Source organism: Drosophila sechellia, chromosome 3L (assembly GCF_004382195.2).
Source record: "Drosophila sechellia strain sech25 chromosome 3L, ASM438219v1, whole genome shotgun sequence".
NCBI lineage: Eukaryota > Metazoa > Arthropoda > Insecta > Diptera > Drosophilidae > Drosophila > Drosophila sechellia.
Genome location: NC_045951.1, coordinates 24,668,596 through 24,678,967, shown reverse-complemented (window position 1 = coordinate 24,678,967; position 10,372 = coordinate 24,668,596).

Genomic DNA, 10,372 nt, shown 5'->3' with positions numbered 1-10,372 from the left:
CTAAAAGTCCATCTCGCAGCTCCTTCTGAAAAGTTGTTGGCACGTTTCTCCGAGCTAGAGAAAGCTCTACGAGTCCTTGCTTATGTTTATCGCTTCATTCAGCGGTGCAGGAAGCAGACATCTCCATCTGATGTGCATCTACTAGCCACTGAAATCGCCGCCGCCGAGCGGTTCCTAATTTCAAACACTCAGCGCAGAGAATTCCCTGTGGAATATCACTGCCTAAGTGAAAAGCGTCCAGTGCCAAGTTCAAGTGCCATCCTAAGCCTGAACCCGTTTCTAGATCCGCAAGGACTGATCAGGGCATGCGGCCGTGTGGCGGCTTCCGAAAGCCTTCAATACAATGAACGCCATCCAGTGATTCTTCCGTACAACTGCCTGCTTTCTCGCCTCCTTGCGAATTTCACTCATCGCATAACTCTCCATGGTGGTAACCAGTTAATGGTGCGCCTCATCCGGTCGAAATACTGGATTCCGAGAATTAAGAACCTGATGAAAGCAGTAGTTAATTCGTGCAAAGTATGTGTGATCCACAAAAAGCGGCTGCAAAGCCAACTGATGGGTGTCCTGCCAAAAGAAAGAGCATCGTTCTCCCGACCATTCACGTATACGGGCATGGATTACGCCGGTCCGTTCGATATAAAGAACTATACGGGAAGAGCATGTCTTATTACAAAGGGGTATGTGTTAGTTTTTGTTTGTTTCTACACCAAGGCCATCCACTTAGAGCCTACATCTGACTTAACGACCGAGAAGTTTCTTGCCGCTTTCTCTCGTTTTGTATCCAGAAGAGGGTGTCCACGTCAAGTCCAATCAGACAATGGCAAAACCTTTGTTGGCGCTGCCACCCTGCTTTCCCGCGATTTCCTTCAAGCCGTAAAAGAGTCGGTGACGAATGCCTATATTCATCAAGAGATGCAATGGCAATTTATTCCTCCGGGGGCACCCCATATGGGAGGCCTTTGGGAAGCAGGCGTAAAAAGTTTCAAGACGCTATTTTACAAATGCACTGCCACACGAAAATACACGTTCGAAGAGCTCTCCACGCTCTTGGCAAAAATAGAAGCGTGCCTTAACTCCAGGCCGCTCTCTCCCATGTCTGAGGACCCGACAGATTTGCTGGCTCTGACGCCAGGTCATTTCCTTGTCGGGGGACCCCTTATGTCCACGGTGGAACCCGAAGTAAAGGGGGAAACGAAATCCATTCTTAATCGGTGGCAGCATTTGAAAGCTCTTCATCAGCAGTTCCGTGTGCGATGGAAAGAAGAGTACCTCAAAGAACTCCACAAGCGCTCCAAATGGCAGGCCCCGTCCAAAAATCTCCGCATCGATGACATGGTCGTCATCAAGGACGACAACTTGCCCTCTAATGAATGGCGGCTCGGCAGAATTGAGTCTGTTTTCCCAGGAGCCGACGGCAACGTCCGTGTAGTAAATATCCGTACTGCGCGTGGAGTTGTTAAACGTCCAGTAGCAAAAGTGGTGCTTTTGCCGACGGAGTCTTCCGAATCTCGACAATAATAGGCGCTCCTATCGTCCTTAGTTGTAGTTCACTAGCTATCCATTATCATCCACTAATCATCCATTATTTTTCATTTCGTTTTCGATCTCCGTTCGACATTCGACTACGCGCAGCATGGCCCCTCGTCAACAAAACGCACGCAGTGCTCGTGCCGTGGAGAGCAGACGTACCCGAGGATTCAATCCTACCGATGCCGAGTCTGCCGCGGTATCCATCCTCTTCGGAAGTGCGCGAGGTTCCTAAAGCTCAGCGCTGAAAAGCGTTTGCGAGCAGTCCTCATTAACAAATACTGCGCCAATTGCCTCGCTCACGAGCATTCCACGGGAGACTGCCGAAGCGGTGATCGTTGCAAGAAGTGCGACCGATCCCACCACACGCTGCTCCACATGCACGAGCAGGTTAGCTCGTTGTCGCGGTCGCGAGCGCGCTCACGTCTCCAACCGGTGCCAACCCGGCAAGCAGCTTCGGCCTCGTCCCAACGTTCCCGCCGGCACAATCCGCCAACTCAGCGTAGGAGTTCATCGCCACGACGCCCGGAATCGACCACGCCAGGCCCATCGCTCTCGTCGTTGCTGCAACGCCACAGCGTGAACATCCTTCCCACAGCGCTGGTCAAGTTGGAGACCGGGACGAAGACCTTCGAGACCGCAGCACTGATCGATCCGTGCAGCCCCATGAGCTGCATCGACGCTTCGTTGGCGTCAGCCTTTACGCTTCCGATGACCAATGTTGGCGACGAGAAGGTCTGCACGACGACGATCCGCTCCAGGATCGACGCGAATACTAAGCTGGAGGTCGTGCTCAAGATCGAGCCCAGGGTGCGGATCCGCACACCTGTCCGGGCAGTGAGCGACACCATAGTATCCAAGTACCGGGACATCATGCTGGCTGATGACCAGTTCCATCGGCCGGCTACCGTCTCCATGGTCTTAGGAGCAGATGTTTATCCTAAGGTTATCCAATCCGGATTCCTGACCTTCGACGAGGGAATGCCGGTCGCTCAAAAAACTGTGTTTGGGTGGATCGTGTCCGGTGCCTGCAGCCTGCCGTAGGATGGCTATGTTGCAACCCCAGTGATTGCAAGGGTGGCGGAATGTTCAAGTTACGGGGTGTGGACTGTCACCCGCTCTCCGCTCCCTCTTACGCTCCCCACTCCCTCTCACGCTCTCCCGCTCTTCACCACAGAGTCTCCGAGGAGTCTCCGCTGCGCTTGGGAGAACCCAACTCATTAGAATAAGCTTTAGTGTGAAATTACTACCACGATCAATAAACGTACGCCCGGTCGCGCCCGCGCATTTACAAAGTCAAGTGTTCGCTTTTCTCCGAGTGTTCGATTTTCAGCAAACTAGGAAATTTCCAGGACCAGCAACCCCATCACCCTAACATTTTGGTCCTTCGAGCCGGATATCCTGGATTTTTCAAGTTTGTCCACCAGCGACCAACTTATAAGATAAGTACGAAACTTCCATCCCCTTTAATTGCCGGTCTGCAGCAAAAGGTTCGAAAATCCAATTTCGTTCAATTTGCTGAGATTTATTGTCAAATCAAACGGATTTATCCGACAAAAGGCAATTAAAGAAAAGTACTTATCCATTCTCACGGGCGCCGCCGTATTACCCACCGTTCTAAATTTCTAAGTCCCAATTTTCCGAATATATTTAAATATTCATTCAGTCCAAAAAATGAAAAATTCCAAATGTGAAGAAAGTGAAATTAATTTGTGCCAAGTTCAGTGAAAATTCCTAAAGTCCAACACTCTGCCAAAAGTGGCAAAAATTCTATTCTCGTTTTCACTGTGTCCAACGCAAGCCAAATTCTTTTCGCAAATTTCGCACATTTTTTGCTTCAACTCCGCAGTCCGCTTAACACAATTCGCTATACATTCAAATACAACAATAAACAACACATACCCTCTGGCCATTCCAAGTAAAATATTAATTAAATATTTACCCGCCATTTACCCATATACATTGCATGCTTTACATCTCCATATAAATACATATACGCATACATCTCCATATACATACATATACGCACACATCTCCATATACATCACACATATTAGCGACATACATTGCGCAGATTATCTGCATTCCCTTTAACCAAAGTGTACCAAAGTTTACATTGCCTGTTTCCCAAGTGCCGACGCGGAAAAGGCGTATAACCAAAGTTTACCTAAGTTTTGATTGTTTCCCGTCGGCAAGTCCATACCACAAATAAAATTTATTCCAAGTGCCGACGCGGAAAAGGCGTTTTATTTTCCATCAATGTTTTTCCGTAAATTTCCAAATTAATTTCCGAACAATAAATACATTTTAAATTAAATTAAACATTTTTTAATATTTATTAAATTATTTTTTAAATTTTTTTGAAAATTTTCAAAAAAATAATCATCCATAAATAAATAATACGGCCAAATACAAGTCGTTCACCCGACAAATATTTCCTTTTCGTATTGCTGGGATATTAGTTTGTGGTTGTTTTAGAAGTATTTACAGCGCGGAGAAAAGACTTAAATTCCAGTCATTCCATTTTCTCCGTTTCCAGTTGTAAATAAAAGAATAAAATTTTCTTCCTTCTAATAAACATTTTATATCACCGTGTTCCAATTTCCAAGGGTTCCAACCATAAATAAGGTGGACCCAATTACCGTAAATCACAGGTCATTTATAAAATTCGCTGTTCACTCCGAGTCACCTGTCCGATCAGTCTAAACTACGACGTTTCCACTTCGTAAATTTTACACCACTTAAATTATTAAGTGCAGTCTGAGGAATCTGTCTACTTTTTCAAAAGTTTGACCGGGCTCCAAAACCGCTTCCCTTCCATTTCGTATTTCTTCGATTATGCCCATCGGGGACGATAAGAAGAAATTGTCCGCTGACAAGCCCAGGTCTATTTTTTCACCACAAGGGCCCAAGAGTCCAAGAATCCCAAGCATTTCGGTGAGAACGCCTGCGCAGATTTCCGACAACTGTGCTACTCCATCCAAAGCCACAGTACAGCGCATAGCTAAAAATATGGCTGCTTCAGATCTAGCGAATTTGAGGCTCAGATCAACACTCCGGAATCCGCAGCTCCAACTGTCACGATGCTTGGCGTCCGTCGCGACCAAGTCCGAACCCTATGGGACAAGGTTGAAAAGGAATACGATCTCTGCTCAGAGTGCCTTGTGTCAGCAGGCGAAGCGGCAGCAAGCAACATGCCTATTCTCAGGGATAAATACAATTATTCAGTCTATGAAAGGTGTGTTGCCCAGCTCGTTGATAAAATCGAGCAGGGCACTTCTCAGTCCATCCCAACCGCGAACGCTGCGCCCCAGGCCTACATTTCCTCTGGCTGTCGGTTGCCTCCATGCGATACAGAAGTTTTCACAGGCGACTATCTTCGCTGGCCGACTTTCCGGGATCTTTTCACAGCCATTTATATCAATAATCCACGGCTGACTCCGGTTGAAAAGTTATTCCATTTAAATGCTAAAACAAGTGGCGACGCGCATGCCATAGTTTCGATTTCGCCTCTCACCAACGAGGGTTTCCGCTCTGCGTGGGAAAACCTGATAGAGCGTTTCGAAAATAAACGATTGTTGGTAAATAGTCAATTGAAAATACTGTTTAATGTGCAGTCGATACCACAGGAATCTGGGGCGGCCTTGAAGGTACTGCAAAGTACTGTTCAAGGTTGCTTGACTGCCTTAGAACTGTCAGGCATCAACACTGAGAACTGGGACTGCCTGCTGGTATATCTGTGCTCATCCAAGCTCCCGAAGATAACTCTCTCCTTATGGGAGCAGTCGCTACATAAGAAAGCCGACATCCCGACATGGGGAGAGCTGAACACCTTCCTTACAGAACGTCATCGAACCTTAGAGGCCATCGATGATGTGAGACCGTCCGTACCGAGTCAGTCGCATTCCAAAGCGATAAACTCAAGTGGGCCCTCTAGAAAATTAAATTCCTATGAGACGAGAGTGGCTCCAAAATTGAAAAGTTGCGACTTGTGCAACAAGGAGAACCATCCTGTCCGAGTACAAACGCGGACATCCGCGTTTTCTCCAAATGTCGGTTGACGACCGGTCAGCCTACATTAAACGGAAGCAGTTATGCTTAAACTGCTTCGCAAAGGGACATCAGCTTCGTGAGTGCAAAAGCACTCACAATTGTTTTACTTGCCGTGGCCGGCATCACACGTTGTTGCACCGAAACAACCTCTGTTCCAGCAATTCAAGCCCTTCAAATCCTGCAAGGCCAATTTCCGCTAATCAGGCCAATTTCGTTCCAAATGAGCAAGCCGGTGTTCAGAATTATTTCGCCACAGGCTCAAGAGCTATCCTTCTTGGCACTGCCATAATCAATATTTCCCATCTTGGCACTAACTTTAAGGCACGCGCCCTGATCGACTCCGGATCAGAGGCGACATTCATAACCGAGCGACTGTTCAATCTAATTAGATTGCCATTCCAGGTGGTTCAAGCCCAAGTCTCGGGCTTAAACCAAACAGTAGCTGCTCAGTCCAAGAAGCTCTGCAGTTTCACCATCCGATCTCCGACTAGGCCCGCGTTGCAGTTGGAGACGACGGCCTATGTCCTCCCTCAACTAGCCGGAAATCTGCCTTCCTACCCAATTCCGCAAAATTTCCTTCGGGATCTTCCCGATTTTCCATTGGCGGATCCAAAGTTCTATGAGAGCGCACAAATAGATGTACTTATCGGAGCCGACATCCTGCCTTCGGTGCTTCTGAGTGGAGCAAAAACCAACATCTGTGGCTCTCTCTTGGGGCAAGAGACCATTTTCGGCTGGGTACTAACTGGGCCAGTGTCAGCCTCAGCCCAAAGCAGAATTTCCTCTTTTTCGACGCAGATCTCCCACGCGTACGATAATTCACTGGACAAACTCCTCACAAAATTTTGGGAGGTGGAGGATATACCAACAAAGTTGGTAAAAGAATCCGATTCCATGTGCGAGAAGTATTTCCTCCAAACGACCACGAGAAACGAGTGCGGCAAATATGTCGTTACTCTGCCCTTTCGCGACCCAGAACATATCGGTTCCGGGCTAGGGCATTCTAGGTCTTTCGCGTTGGCTCAGTTCTTAAGAAATGAGCAGCGTCTAAAAAGAGATGAGGCCTTGAAAGCGAGATACGATTCGGTGATCCAGGAATATCTCGACTTAAAGCACATGCGACAAGTTCTTCCTACGCATGATTGCAATGCCTATTATATGCCACATCACGCCGTCTTAAAAAAGGAGAGCGTAACTACTAAACTCCGTGTAGTATTCAATGCCTCCAGCCCTTCATCGAATGGTACCAGTTTAAATGATATCCTTCATGCTGGCCCTGTCTTACAGTCCGACTTGACCATTCAAATTCTGAAGTGGCGCTATTTCCGATACGTGTTCAACGCCGATATCGAGAAAATGTATCGGCAGATCTGGGTAGATCCGAGACACACTCCATTCCAGCGAATACTTTTCCGTAACAATAGAGGGGAAATCAGAGATTTCGAACTGAAAACAGTAAACTTTGGAGTCAATTGCGCGCCTTTCCTGGCCATCCGAGTACTGCAGCAGCTAGCAGCTGACGTAGAACTCAGCCATCCAAAAGCTAGCAATGTCATTCGAAATTTCATGTATGTGGATGATGTTCTAGCCGGAGCGGACTCCACGGAAGACGCTCAGCTCATGGTGCTAGAGCTCCGAGACGCTCTGAATTCCGCCGGAATTCTCTCCCGCCCAGGCCACAAAAACAGAGAATTGGTCTCATGTTCAATCTGAGCATAATCCAGCAGACCTGGCAAGTAGAGGAGTTTCCCTCCAAGATCTAGCCGATAGCCACTTATGGTGGCACGGACCGACTTGGTTGCAAAATCCGCGTAACCAATGGCCAACTCAGGTCGACAACGCTCCGGTGACCGACCTGGAGAAGCGTGCTCTAAAAGTCCATCTCGCAGCTCCTTCTGAAAAGTTGTTGGCACGTTTCTCCGAGCTAGAGAAAGCTCTACGAGTCCTTGCTTATGTTTATCGCTTCATTCAGCGGTGCAGGAAGCAGACATCTCCATCTGATGTGCATCTACTAGCCACTGAAATCGCCGCCGCCGAGCGGTTCCTAATTTCAAACACTCAGCGCAGAGAATTCCCTGTGGAATATCACTGCCTAAGTGAAAAGCGTCCAGTGCCAAGTTCAAGTGCCATCCTAAGCCTGAACCCGTTTCTAGATCCGCAAGGACTGATCAGGGCATGCGGCCGTGTGGCGGCTTCCGAAAGCCTTCAATACAATGAACGCCATCCAGTGATTCTTCCGTACAACTGCCTGCTTTCTCGCCTCCTTGCGAATTTCACTCATCGCATAACTCTCCATGGTGGTAACCAGTTAATGGTGCGCCTCATCCGGTCGAAATACTGGATTCCGAGAATTAAGAACCTGATGAAAGCAGTAGTTAATTCGTGCAAAGTATGTGTGATCCACAAAAAGCGGCTGCAAAGCCAACTGATGGGTGTCCTGCCAAAAGAAAGAGCATCGTTCTCCCGACCATTCACGTATACGGGCATGGATTACGCCGGTCCGTTCGATATAAAGAACTATACGGGAAGAGCATGTCTTATTACAAAGGGGTATGTGTTAGTTTTTGTTTGTTTCTACACCAAGGCCATCCACTTAGAGCCTACATCTGACTTAACGACCGAGAAGTTTCTTGCCGCTTTCTCTCGTTTTGTATCCAGAAGAGGGTGTCCACGTCAAGTCCAATCAGACAATGGCAAAACCTTTGTTGGCGCTGCCACCCTGCTTTCCCGCGATTTCCTTCAAGCCGTAAAAGAGTCGGTGACGAATGCCTATATTCATCAAGAGATGCAATGGCAATTTATTCCTCCGGGGGCACCCCATATGGGAGGCCTTTGGGAAGCAGGCGTAAAAAGTTTCAAGACGCTATTTTACAAATGCACTGCCACACGAAAATACACGTTCGAAGAGCTCTCCACGCTCTTGGCAAAAATAGAAGCGTGCCTTAACTCCAGGCCGCTCTCTCCCATGTCTGAGGACCCGACAGATTTGCTGGCTCTGACGCCAGGTCATTTCCTTGTCGGGGGACCCCTTATGTCCACGGTGGAACCCGAAGTAAAGGGGGAAACGAAATCCATTCTTAATCGGTGGCAGCATTTGAAAGCTCTTCATCAGCAGTTCCGTGTGCGATGGAAAGAAGAGTACCTCAAAGAACTCCACAAGCGCTCCAAATGGCAGGCCCCGTCCAAAAATCTCCGCATCGATGACATGGTCGTCATCAAGGACGACAACTTGCCCTCTAATGAATGGCGGCTCGGCAGAATTGAGTCTGTTTTCCCAGGAGCCGACGGCAACGTCCGTGTAGTAAATATCCGTACTGCGCGTGGAGTTGTTAAACGTCCAGTAGCAAAAGTGGTGCTTTTGCCGACGGAGTCTTCCGAATCTCGACAATAATAGGCGCTCCTATCGTCCTTAGTTGTAGTTCACTAGCTATCCATTATCATCCACTAATCATCCATTATTTTTCATTTCGTTTTCGATCTCCGTTCGACATTCGACTACGCGCAGCATGGCCCCTCGTCAACAAAACGCACGCAGTGCTCGTGCCGTGGAGAGCAGACGTACCCGAGGATTCAATCCTACCGATGCCGAGTCTGCCGCGGTATCCATCCTCTTCGGAAGTGCGCGAGGTTCCTAAAGCTCAGCGCTGAAAAGCGTTTGCGAGCAGTCCTCATTAACAAATACTGCGCCAATTGCCTCGCTCACGAGCATTCCACGGGAGACTGCCGAAGCGGTGATCGTTGCAAGAAGTGCGACCGATCCCACCACACGCTGCTCCACATGCACGAGCAGGTTAGCTCGTTGTCGCGGTCGCGAGCGCGCTCACGTCTCCAACCGGTGCCAACCCGGCAAGCAGCTTCGGCCTCGTCCCAACGTTCCCGCCGGCACAATCCGCCAACTCAGCGTAGGAGTTCATCGCCACGACGCCCGGAATCGACCACGCCAGGCCCATCGCTCTCGTCGTTGCTGCAACGCCACAGCGTGAACATCCTTCCCACAGCGCTGGTCAAGTTGGAGACCGGGACGAAGACCTTCGAGACCGCAGCACTGATCGATCCGTGCAGCCCCATGAGCTGCATCGACGCTTCGTTGGCGTCAGCCTTTACGCTTCCCATGACCAATGTTGGCGACGAGAAGGTCTGCACGACGACGATCCGCTCCAGGATCGACGCGAATACTAAGCTGGAGGTCGTGCTCAAGATCGAGCCCAGGGTGCGGATCCGCACACCTGTCCGGGCAGTGAGCGACACCATAGTATCCAAGTACCGGGACATCATGCTGGCTGATGACCAGTTCCATCGGCCGGCTACCGTCTCCATGGTCTTAGGAGCAGATGTTTATCCTAAGGTTATCCAATCCGGATTCCTGACCTTCGACGAGGGAATGCCGGTCGCTCAAAAAACTGTGTTTGGGTGGATCGTGTCCGGTGCCTGCAGCCTGCCGTAGGATGGCTATGTTGCAACCCCAGTGATTGCAAGGGGGGCGGAATGTTCAAGTTACGGGGTGTGGACTGTCACCCGCTCTCCGCTCCCTCTTACGCTCCCCACTCCCTCTCACGCTCTCCCGCTCTTCACCACAGAGTCTCCGAGGAGTCTCCGCTGCGCTTGGGAGAACCCAACTCATTAGAATAAGCTTTAGTGTGAAATTACTACCACGATCAATAAACGTACGCCCGGTCGCGCCCGCGCATTTACAAAGTCAAGTGTTCGCTTTTCTCCGAGTGTTCGATTTTCAGCAAACTAGGAAATTTCCAGGACCAGCAACCCCATCACCCTAACAGATACTATATAA